General features: G+C 34.0%; 1 protein-coding gene across 16 annotated transcripts in view; it reads left to right on the forward strand.

The window, feature by feature from the left end:
* LOC129945574 (small conductance calcium-activated potassium channel protein) overlaps positions 1 to 11,301 on the forward strand; it is a 424,927-nt gene that overhangs the window by 408,480 nt on the left and 5,146 nt on the right. The window lies entirely within an intron of this gene.

Genomic DNA, 11,301 nt, shown 5'->3' on the forward strand with positions numbered 1-11,301 from the left:
TGGACTAAACCCTTGCCGAAAAAAAATACATTTTTCAAAATTGTTGCGTACCCCATCGAGATACACATCAAAAGATAGGTCTTTTCAAGCTCCATTCAAATCTGCAAACCAAAAGTTTCTGTGAGCTCTGTCTCCCGAAACATTTGTGTAAAACTAAAATTTTTGTTGGCGATTTTTTTTTTGAAATATATATACCCCTTGCCGAAAGAAAACACATTTTTCAAAATTGTTGCGTACCCTATCGAGATACACATCAAAAGATAGGTCTTTTCAAGCTCCATTCAAATCTGTGAACCTCAACTTTCTGCAAACTTTGTCTCCCGAAACATTTGTGTAAAATTAAAATTTTTGTTGACAATTTTTTTTTTTGAAAAAATCGATTACTAACCCCTTGCCGAAAGAAAACACATTTTTCAAAATTGTTGCGTACCCTATCGAGATACACATCAAAAGATAGGTCTTTTCAAGCTCCATTCAAATCTGTGAACCTCAACTTTCTGCAAACTTTGTCTCCCGAAACATTTGTGTAAAATTAAAATTTTTGTTGACAATTTTTTTTTTTGAAAAAATCGATTACTAACCCCTTGCCGAAAAAAAACACATTTTTTAATATATTTGCGTACCCCACCGAGATATACATCAAAAGATAGGTCTTTTCAAACTCCATTCAAATCTGCAAACCAAAAGTTTCTGTGAGCTCTGTCTCCCGAAACATTTGTGTAAAACTAAAATGATTCTAAACGATATTCTTTTCAAAAAAATCGTGGACTAACCCCTTGCCGAAAAAAAATAAATTTTTCAAAATTGTTGCGTACCCCATCGAGATACACATCAAAAGATAGGTCTTTTCAAGCTCCATTCAAATCTGCAAACCAAAAGTTTCTGTGAGCTCTGTCTCCCGAAACATTTGTGTAAAACTAAAATTTTTGTTGGCGATTTTTTTTTTGAAAAATCGTGGACTAACCCCTTGCCGAAAGAAAACACATTTTTCAAAATTGTTGCGTACCCTATCGAGATACACATCAAAAGATAGGTCTTTTCAAGCTCCATTCAAATCTGTGAACCTCATCTTTCTGCAAACTTTGTCTCCCGAAACATTTGTGTAAAATTAAAATTTTTGTTGACAATTTTTTTTTTTTGAAAAAATCGATTACTAACCCCTTGCCGAAAAAAAACACATTTTTTAAAATATTTGCGTACCCCACCGAGATACACATCAAAAGATAGGTCTTTTCAAGCTCCATTCAAATCTGAAAACCAAAAGTTTCTGTGAGCCCTGTCTCCCGAAACATTTGTGTAAAACTAAAATGTTTCTAAACGATATTCTTTTCAAAAAAATCGTGGACTAACCCCTTGCCGAAAGAAAACACATTTTTCAAAATTGTTGCGTACCCCATCGAGATACACATCAAAAGATAGGTCTTTTCAAACTCCATTCAAATCTGCAAAACCAAAAGTTTCTGTGAGCTCTGTCTCCCGAAACATTTGTGTAAAACTAAAATGTTTCTAAACGATATTCTTTTCAAAAAAATTGTGGACTAACCCCTTGCCGAAAGAAAACACATTTTTCAAAATTGTTGCGTACCCCATCGAGATACACATCAAAAGATAGGTCTTTTCAAGCTCCATTCAAATCTGCAAATCAAAAGTTTCTGTGAGCTCTGTCTCCCGAAACATTTGTGTAAAACAAAAATGTTTCTTAACGATTTTCTTTTCAAAAAAATTGTGGACTAACCCCTTGCCGAAAAAAATACATTTTTCAAAATTGTTGCGTACCCCATCGAGATACACATCAAAAGATAGGTCTTTTCAAGCTCCATTCAAATCTGTGAACCTTAACTTTCTGCAAACTTTGTCTCGCGAAACATTTGTGTAAAATTAAAATTTTTGTTGACGATTTTTTTTTAAAAAATCGTTTACTAACCCCTTGCCGAAAAAAAAACACATTTTTTAAAATTGTTTCGTACCCCATCGAGATACACATCAAAAGATAGGTCTTTTCAAGCTCCATTCAAATCTGCAAACCAAAAGTTTCTGTGAGCTCTGTCTCCCGAAACATTTGTGATATTCTTTTCAAAAAAATCGTGGACTCCCTTGCCGAAAAAAAATACATTTTTCAAAATTGTTGCGTACCCCATCGAGATACACATCAAAAGATAGGTCTTTTCAAGCTCCATTCAAATCTGCAAACCAAAAGTTTCTGTGAGCTCTGTCTCCCGAAACATTTGTGTAAAACTAAAATTTTTGTTGGCGATTTTTTTTTTGAAAAATCGTGGACTAACCCCTTGCCGAAAGAAAACACATTTTTTAAAATTGTTGCGTACCCTATCGAGATACACATCAAAAGATAGGTCTTTTCAAGCTCCATTCAAATCTGTGAACCTTAACTTTCCGCAAACTTTGTCTCCCGAAACATTTGTGTAAAATTAAAATTTTTGTTGACAATTTTTTTTTTTTGAAAAAATCGATTGCTAACCCCTTACCGAAAAAAAACACATTTTTAAAATATTTGCGTACCCCACCGAGATACACATCAAAAGATAGGTCTTTTCAAGCTCCATTCAAATATGCAAACCAAAAGTTTCTGTGAGCTCTATCTCCCGAAACATTTGTGTAAAACTAAAATGTTTCTAAACGATATTTTTTTCAAAAAACTTGTGGGCTAACCCCTTGCCGAAAAAAAATACATTTTTCAAAATTGTTGCGTACCCCATCGAGATACACATCCAAAGATAGGTCTTTTCAAGCTCCATTCAAATCTGCAAACCAAAAGTTTCTGTGAGCTCTGTCTCCCGAAACATTTGTGTAAAACTAAAATTTTTGTTGGCGATTTTTTTTTTTGAAAAATCATAGACCCCTTGCCGAAAAAAAAACACATTTTTCAAAATTGTTGCGTACCCCATCGAGATACACATCAAAAGATAGGTCTTTTCAAGCTCCATTCAAATCTGCAAACCAAAAGTTTCTGTGAGCTCTGTCTCCCGAAACATTTGTGTAAAACTAAAATTTTTGTTGGCGATTTTTTTTTTTTTGAAAAATCGTGGACTAACCCCTTGCCGAAAGAAAACACATTTTTCAAAATTGTTGCGTACCCCATCGAGATATACATCAAAAGATAGGTCTTTTCAAACTCCATTCAAATCTGCAAACCAAAAGTTTCTGTGAGCTCTGTCTCCCGAAACATTTGTGTAAAACTAAAATGTTTCTAAACGATATTCTTTTCAAAAAAATCGTGGACTAACCCCTTGCCGAAAAAAAATACATTTTTCAAAATTGTTGCGTACCCCATCGAGATACACATCAAAAGATACGTCTTTTCAAGCTCCATTCAAATCTGCAAACCAAAAGTTTCTGTGAGCTCTGTCTCCCGAAACATTTGTGTAAAACTAAAATGTTTCTAAACGATATTCTTTTCAAAAAAATTGTGGACTAACCCCTTGCCGAAAAAAAAACATTTTTCAAAATTGTTGCGTACCCCATCGAGATACACATCCAAAGATAGGTCTTTTCAAGCTCCATTCAAATCTGCAAACCAAAAGTTTCTGTGAGCTCTGTCTCCCGAAACATTTGTGTAAAACTAAAATTTTTGTTGGCGATTTTTTTTTTTGAAAAATCGTGGACTAACCCCTTGCCGAAAGAAAACACATTTTTCAAAATTGTTGCGTACCCCATCGAGATATACATCAAAAGATAGGTCTTTTCAAACTCCATTCAAATCTGCAAACCAAAAGTTTCTGTGAGCTCTGTCTCCCGAAACATTTGTGTAAAACTAAAATGTTTCTAAACGATATTCTTTTCAAAAAAATCGTGGACTAACCCCTTGCCGAAAAAAAATACATTTTTCAAAATTGTTGCGTACCCCATCGAGATACACATCAAAAGATACGTCTTTTCAAGCTCCATTCAAATCTGCAAACCAAAAGTTTCTGTGAGCTCTGTCTCCCGAAACATTTGTGTAAAACTAAAATTTTTGTTGGCGATTTTTTTTTTGAAAAATCGTGGACTAACCCCTTGCCGAAAGAAAACACATTTTTCAAAATTGTTGCGTACCCTATCGAGATACACATCAAAAGATAGGTCTTTTCAAGCTCCATTCAAATCTGTGAACCTCAACTTTCTCCAAACTTTGTCTCCCGAAACATTTGTGTGAAACTAAAATTTTTGCTGACGATTTTTTTTGAAAAAAATCGTGGACTAACCCCTTGCCGAAAAAAAACACATTTTTCAAAATTGTTGCGTACCCCATCGAGATACACATCAAAAGATAGGTCTTTTCAAGCTCCATTCAAATCTGCAAACCAAAGTTTCTGTGAGCTCTGTCTCCCGAAACATTTGTGTAAAACTAAAATTTTTGTTGGCGATTTTTTTTTTGAAATATATATACCCCTTGCCGAAAGAAAACACATTTTTCAAAATTGTTGCGTACCCCATCGAGACACACATCAAAAGATAGGTCTTTTCAAGCTCCATTCAAATCTGTGAACCTTAACTTTCTGCAAACTTTGTCTCGCGAAACATTTGTGTAAAATTAAAATTTTTGTTGACGATTTTTTTTTTAAAAATCGTTTACTAACCCCTTGCCGAAAAAAAAACACATTTTTTAAAATTGTTGCGTACCCTATCGAGATACACATCAAAAGATAGGTCTTTTCAAGCTCCATTCAAATCTGCAAACCAAAAGTTTCTGTGAGCTCTGTCTCCCGAAACATTTGTGATATTCTTTTCAAAAAAATCGTGGACTAACCCCTTGCCGAAAAAAAATACATTTTTCAAAATTGTTGCGTACCCCATCGAGACACACATCAAAAGATAGGTCTTTTCAAGCTCCATTCAAATCTGTGAACCTTAACTTTCTGCAAACTTTGTCTCGCGAAACATTTGTGTAAAATTAAAATTTTTGTTGACGATTTTTTTTTTAAAAATCGTTTACTAACCCCTTGCCGAAAAAAAAACACATTTTTTAAAATTGTTGCGTACCCCATCGAGATACACATCAAAAGATAGGTCTTTTCAAGCTCCATTCAAATCTGCAAACCAAAAGTTTCTGTGAGCCCTGTCTCCCGAAACATTTGTGTAAAACTAAAATGTTTCTAAACGATATTCTTTTCAAAAAAATTGTGGGCTAACCCCTTGCCGAAAAAAAAAACATTTTTCAAAATTGTTGCGTACCCCATCGAGATACACATCCAAAGATAGGTCTTTTCAAGCTCCATTCAAATCTGCAAACCAAAAGTTTCTGTGAGCTCTGTCTCCCGAAACATTTGTGTAAAACTAAAATTTTTGTTGACGATTTTTTTTTTGAAAAATCATAGACTAACCCCTTGCCGAAAAAAAAACACATTTTTCAAAATTGTTGCGTACCCCATCGAGATACACATCAAAAGATAGGTCTTTTCAAGCTCCATTCAAATCTGCAAACCAAAAGTTTCTGTGAGCTCTGTCTCCCGAAACATTTGTGTAAAACTAAAATGTTTCTAAACGATATTCTTTTCAAAAAAATTGTGGGCTAACCCCTTGCCGAAAAAAAATACATTTTTCAAAATTGTTGCGTAACCCATCGAGATACACATCCAAAGATAAGTCTTTTCAAGCTCCATTCAAATCTGCAAACCAAAAGTTTCTGTCAGCTATGTCTCCCGAAACATTTGTGTAAAACTAAAATTTTTGTTGGCGATTTTTTTTTTGAAAAATCGTGGACTAACCCCTTGCCGAAAGAAAACACATTTTTCAAAATTGTTGCGTACCCCATCGAGATACACATCAAAAGATAGGTCTTTTCAAGCTCCATTCAAATCTGCAAACCAAAAGTTTCTGTGAGCTCTGTCTCCCGAAACATTTGTGTAAAACTAAAATGTTTCTAAACGATATTCTTTTCAAAAAAATCGTGGACTAACCCCTTGCCGAAAAAAATACATTTTTCAAAATTGTTGCGTACCCCATCGAGATACACATCAAAAGATAGGTCTTTTCAAGCTCCATTCAAATCTGCAAATCAAAAGTTTCTGTGAGCTCTGTCTCCCGAAACATTTGTGTAAAACAAAAATGTTTCTTAACGATTTTCTTTTCAAAAAAATTGTGGACTAACCCCTTGCCAAAAAAAATACATTTTTCAAAATTGTTGCGTACCCCATCGAGATACACATCAAAAGATAGGTCTTTTCAAGCTCCATTCAAATCTGTGAACCTTAACTTTCTGCAAACTTTGTCTCGCGAAACATTTGTGTAAAATTAAAATTTTTGTTGACGATTTTTTTTTAAAAATCGTTTACTAACCCCTTGCCGAAAAAAAAACACATTTTTTAAAATTGTTGCGTACCCTATCGAGATACACATCAAAAGATAGGTCTTTTCAAGCTCCATTCAAATCTGCAAACCAAAAGTTTCTGTGAGCTCTGTCTCCCGAAACATTTGTGTAAAACTAAAATTTTTGTTGACGATTTTTTTTTTTGAAAAATCATAGACTAACCCCTTGCCGAAAGAAAACACATTTTTCAAAATTGTTGCGTACCCCATCGAGATACACATCAAAAGATAGGTCTTTTCAAGCTCCATTCAAATCTGCAAACCAAAAGTTTCTGTGAGCTCTGTCTCCCGAAACATTTGTGTAAAACTAAAATTTTTGTTGGCGATTTTTTTTTTGAAAAATCGTGGAAAAATTGCCGAAAGAAAACATATTTTTCAAAATTGTTGCGTACCCCATCGAGATACACATCAAAAGATAGGTCTTTTCAAGCTCCATTCAAATCTGCAAACCAAAAGTTTCTGTGAGCTCTGTCTCCCGAAACATTTGTGTAAAACTAAAATGTTTCTAAACGATATTCTTTTCAAAAAAATCGTGGACTAACCCCTTGCCGAAAAAAAATACATTTTTCAAAATTGTTGCGTACCCCATCGAGATACACATCAAAAGATAGGTCTTTTCAAGCTCCATTCCAATCTGCAAACCAAAAGTTTCTGTGAGCTCTGTCTCCCGAAACATTTGTGTAAAACTAAAATGTTTCTAAACGATATACTTTTCATAAAAATTGTGGACTAACCCCTTGCCGAAAAAAATACATTTTTCAAAATTGATGCGTACCCCATCGAGATACACATCAAAAGATAGGTCTTTTCAAGCTCCATTCAAATCTGCAAATCAAAAGTTTCTGTGAGCTCTGTCTCCCGAAACATTTGTGTAAAACTAAAATGTTTCTTAACGATATTCTTTTCAAAAAAATTGTGGACTAACCCCTTGCCGAAAAAAAATACATTTTTCAAAATTGTTGCGTACCCCATCGAGATACACATCAAAAGATAGGTCTTTTCAAGCTCCATTCAAATCTGCAAACCAAAAGTTTCTGTGAGCTCTGTCTCCCGAAACATTTGTGTAAAACTAAAATTTTTGTTGACGATTTTTTTTTGAAAAAAATTGTGGGCTAACCCCTTGCCGAAAAAAAATACATTTTTCAAAATTGTTGCGTACCCCATCGAGATACACATCAAAAGATAGGTCTTTTCAAGCTCCATTCAAATCTGCAAACCAAAAGTTTCTGTGAGCTATGTCTCCTGAAACATTTGTGTAAAACTAAAATTTTTGTTGACGATTTTTTTTTTGAAAAATCATAGACTAACCCCTTGCCGAAAGAAAACACATTTTTCAAAATTGTTGCTTACCCCATCGAAATACACATAAAAAGATAGGTCTTTTCAAGCTCCATTCAAATCTGCAAACCAAAAGTTTCTGTGAGCTCTGTCTCCCGAAACATTTGTGTAAAACTAAAATGTTTCTAAACGATATTCTTTTCAAAAAAATTGTGGGCTAACCCCTTGCCGAAAAAAAATACATTTTTCAAAATTGTTGCGTACCCCATCGAGATACACATCAAAAGATAGGTCTTTTCAAGCTCCATTCAAATCTGTGAACCTCAACTTTCTGCAAACTTTGTCTCCCGAAACATTTGTGTAAAACTAAAATGTTTCTAAACGATATTCTTTTCAAAAAAATTGCCGAAAAAAAATACATTTTTCAAAATTGTTGCGTACCCCATCGAGGTACACATCAAAAGATAGGTCTTTTCAAGCTCCATTCAAATCTGCAAACCAAAAGTTTCTGTGAGCTCTGTCTCCCGAAATATTTGTGTAAAACTAAAATTTTTGTTGACGATTTTTTTAAAAAAAAATCGTGGACTAACCCCTTGCCGAAAAAAATACATTTTTCAAAATTGTTGCGTAACCCATCGAGATACACATCAAAAGATAGGTCTTTTCAAGCTCCATTCAAATCTGCAAACCAAAGTTTCTGTGAGCTCTGTCTCCCGAAACATTTGTGTAAAATTAAAATGTTTCTAAACGATATTCTTTAAAAAAATTGTGGACTAACCGATTGTCGAAAAAAAATACATTTTTCAAAATTGTTGCGTACCCCATCGACATAAATATCAAAAGATAGGCCTTTTCAAGCTCCATTCAAATCTGTGAACCTCAACTTTCTCCAAACTTTGTCTCCCGAAACATTTGTGTAAAACTAAAATTTTTGTTGACGATTTTTTTTTTTTTAAATCGTGGACTAACCCCTTGCCGAAAAAAAATACATTTTTCAAAATTGTTGCGTAACCCATCGAGATACACATCAAAAGATAGGTCTTTTCAAGCTCCATTCAAATCTGTGAACCTCAACTTTCTCCAAACTTTGTCTCCCGAAACATTTGTGTGAAACTAAAATTTTTGCTGACGATTTTTTTTGAAAAAAATCGTGGACACACATTTTTCAAAATTGTTGCGTACCCCATCGAGATACACATCAAAAGATAGGTCTTTTCAAGCTCCATTCAAATCTGCAAACCAAAAGTTTCTGTGAGCTCTGTCTCCCGAAACATTTGTGTAAAACTGAAATGTTTCTTAACGATATTGTTTTCAAAAAAATTGTGGACTAACCCCTTGCCGAAAAAAAATACATTTTTCAAAATTGTTGCGTACCCCATCGAGATACACATCAAAAGATAGGTCTTTTCAAGCTCCATTCAAATCTGTGAACCTCAACTTTCTCCAAACTTTGTCTCCCGAAACATTTGTGTGAAACTAAAATTTTTGCTGACGATTTTTTTTGAAAAAAATCGTGGACTAACCCCTTGCCGAAAAAAAACACATTTTTCAAAATTGTTGCGTACCCCATCGAGATACACATCAAAAGATAGATCTTTTCAAGCTCCATTCAAATCTGTGAACCTCAACTTTCTGCAAACTTTGTCTCCCGAAACATTTCTGTAAAATTAAAATTTTTGTTGACGATTTTTTTTTGAAAAAATCGTTTACTAACCCTTGCCGAAAAAAAATACATTTTTCAAAATTGTTGCGTAACCCATCGAGATACACATCAAAAGATGGTCCTTTTCAAGCTCCATTCAAATCTGCAAACCAAAGTTTCTGTGAGCTCTGTCTCCCGAAACATTTGTGTAAAACTAAAATGTTTCTAAACGATATTCTTTTCAAAAAAATTGCCGAAAAAAAATACATTTTTCAAAATTGTTGCGTACCCCATCGAGGTACACATCAAAAGATAGGTCTTTTCAAGCTCCATTCAAATCTGCAAACCAAAAGTTTCTGTGAGCTCTGTCTCCCGAAATATTTGTGTAAAACTAAAATTTTTGTTGACGATTTTTTAAAAAAAAAATCGTGGACTAACCCCTTGCCGAAAAAAATACATTTTTCAAAATTGTTGCGTAACCCATCGAGATACACATCAAAAGATAGGTCTTTTCAAGCTCCATTCAAATCTGCAAACCAAAGTTTCTGTGAGCTCTGTCTCCCGAAACATTTGTGTAAAACTAAAATGTTTCTAAACGATATTCTTTAAAAAAATTGTGGACTAACCGATTGTCGAAAAAAAATACATTTTTCAAAATTGTTGCGTACCCCATCGACATAAATATCAAAAGATAGGCCTTTTCAAGCTCCATTCAAATCTGTGAACCTCAACTTTCTCCAAACTTTGTCTCCCGAAACATTTGTGTAAAACTAAAATTTTTGTTGACGATTTTTTTTTTTTAAATCGTGGACTAACCCCTTGCCGAAAAAAAATACATTTTTCAAAATTGTTGCGTAACCCATCGAGATACACATCAAAAGATAGGTCTTTTCAAGCTCCATTCAAATCTGTGAACCTCAACTTTCTCCAAACTTTGTCTCCCGAAACATTTGTGTGAAACTAAAATTTTTGCTGACGATTTTTTTTGAAAAAAATCGTGGACACACATTTTTCAAAATTGTTGCGTACCCCATCGAGATACACATCAAAAGATAGGTCTTTTCAAGCTCCATTCAAATCTGCAAACCAAAAGTTTCTGTGAGCTCTGTCTCCCGAAACATTTGTGTAAAACTGAAATGTTTCTTAACGATATTGTTTTCAAAAAAATTGTGGACTAACCCCTTGCCGAAAAAAATACATTTTTTTAAAAATTGTTGCGTACCCCATCATGATACACATCAAAAGATAGGTCTTTTCAAGCTCCATTCAAATCTGCAAACCAAAAGTTTCTGTGAGCTCTGTCTCCCGAAGTATTTGTGTAAAACTGAAATGTTTCTAAACGATATTCTTTTCAAAAAAATTGTGGACTAACCCCTTGCCGAAAAAAAATACATTTTTCAAAATTGTTGCGTACCCCATCGAGATACACATCAAAAGATAGGTCTTTTCAAGCTCCATTCAAATCTGCAAACCAAAAGTTTCTGTGAGCTCTGTCTCCCGAAGTATTTGTGTAAAACTGAAATGTTTCTAAACGATATTCTTTTCAAAAAAATTGTGGACTAACCCCTTGCCGAAAAAAAATACATTTTTCAAAATTGTTGCGTACCCCATCGAGATACACATCAAAAGATAGGTCTTTTCAAGCTCCATTCAAATCTGAAATCCAAAAGTTTCTGAGAGCTCTATCTCCCGAAACATTTGTGTAAGACTAAAGTATTTCTTACAGATTTTTTTTTCAAAAAAATTGTGGACTAACCCCTTGCCGAAAAAAATACATTTTTCAAAATTTTTGCGTACCCCATCGAGATACACATCAAAAGATAGGTCTTTTCAAGCTCCATTCAAATCTGCAAACCAAAAGTTTCTGTGAGCTCTGTCTCCCGAAGTATTTGTGTAAAACTGAAATGTTTCTAAACGATATTCTTTTCAAAAAAATTGTGGACTAACCCCTTGCCGAAAAAAAATACATTTTTCAAAATTGTTGCGTACCCCATCGAGATACACATCAAAAGATAGGTCTTTTCAAGCTCCATTCAAATCTGCAATCCAAAAGTTTCTGTGAGCTCTATCTCCCGAAA

Source organism: Eupeodes corollae, chromosome 2 (genome assembly GCF_945859685.1).
Source record: "Eupeodes corollae chromosome 2, idEupCoro1.1, whole genome shotgun sequence".
Taxonomy (NCBI): Eukaryota; Metazoa; Arthropoda; class Insecta; order Diptera; family Syrphidae; genus Eupeodes; species Eupeodes corollae.